Source organism: Pinus tabuliformis, chromosome 1_2 (assembly GCF_031772625.1).
Source record: "Pinus tabuliformis cultivar Carrire ecotype Pingquan chromosome 1_2, CPIR1, whole genome shotgun sequence".
Taxonomy (NCBI): domain Eukaryota; kingdom Viridiplantae; phylum Streptophyta; class Pinopsida; order Pinales; family Pinaceae; genus Pinus; species Pinus tabuliformis.
In genome coordinates this window covers 105,442,266-105,443,905 of record NC_142298.1, presented here as the reverse complement: position 1 = coordinate 105,443,905, position 1,640 = coordinate 105,442,266, and positions in this window count along the sequence as shown.

The window sequence follows — 1,640 nt, the reverse complement described above, 5'->3', positions numbered from 1 at the left end:
ATTATCCTTCCTTGGAATGGGGAGATATCTGGCTTTCCCAAGGGTAGTGTCTTCGTCGAAGGTGATATCATGTCTTATTTCCACATCTCTTTGACCAGGCACATAGATTCTATATGCCTTTGAATTTTCACTGTAGCCCACAAATATACCTTTCTTCCCAGATGCTTCTAACTTGTTTCTTTTTTGTTTAGGCACATGAAAATACATGGGACAACCAAAAATTCTAAAATGAGAAACATTAGGTTTCTTACCAGAGAAGAATTCTTCGGGTGCTTTGAAATCCGGTGCTTGATGTAAGCTCCTATTTTGAACATACACGACAATGTTGGCAACTTCTCTCATAAGAACTTTAGTAGACCTTGATCATGGAGCATGGCACGAGTGGCTTCCATAATTGTTCGATTCTTCCTTTCAACAACTCCATTTTTCTCAGGAGTGTATGGAACGATTGTCTCCCTCTTAATGCCAACCTATCTGCAAAAGTCATTGAATTCATTTGATTCATATTCGGTTCCATTGTCGGTCCTCAATATTTTGATCTTCTTCCCTGTTTGATTCTCCACCAAGACTTTGAAAAAATGGAACCATTTGAACATTTCATCCTTCTTCTTCAAGAAATAGATCCATGTTTTGCGAGAGAAGTCATCCACAAAAAATACATAGCATAAGTATCCTCCCAATGACGTTTGTTACACAATAATTTTTCACTGCCTTCATACCAGTCTTCCTACTGTGTCATGAGTTCAAATTATTCATGCTCATGCTCTCTGATGTTGCCAAATGACCCACTTTGCCAAAGTTTTTCCATCATCGTGACTGTCGTAAAAATAAGCGCGCTGATGAGCGCTCCAAAATAGACCGAACGCGCTGCCATCCCGGAAGTACACATGATTCCCACAATGGTTGGATTTCATGAGACAACGCGACTGTTGCTTATATTTGATCGCGCTGACATGACTTTCTCCGTTATGCAGTAGCGCTGTTAGCGCTCCAGTACAGTTATGCACCCGCGATGATCTAGTCTAGGTGAGTTTGTTCTAACAGCCGACCTTCCAGATGACTCCAGACCTGGTTGTTGGCCTTGTATATGTTGCCCTCCCTTCTCTGGCATGTCTGTTTCATCATTTGAGCCACCTTCCTTGGAGATAAGCTCATCCTCCCACCATTCATGGAAACTCCTTCTCCTATTTAAGCCTCCACCATTGCTATGAGCTGCTAGTTTGGAATTCATAGTGTTTGGAGTGTTGCTGATAGTGTGTGAGCTTGATAGGTAGCTGGTGTGAAAAGTGTGGGATTGTTAGAGAGCTTAAGGAAGGTTGTGAAGTGTTTTGATCTTGTGTAAACTTGTGAGTGAGAGAGTTTTGTCTTGGGAGATCTATCTTCAAGGGTGAATGCTTGGGGAACTTGCTGGCTGGACCCTCTTGAGAAGGATTTGACGTCAGAACTATGGTTGTATTCTTATTTGTTTATCAATAATAGACGACTATAATTATTGTTCCACTCTTATTGTCTTTATAATGGTGATTGAGTTATATCCTTTCTGACTGATATATAGTTGCATTCATTGGATTTTATGCTTGTGTTTGTATCGTTCTTTGCATGTGCAGGTGTATTTTCACGAGGATCGTGGGGATTGTGAC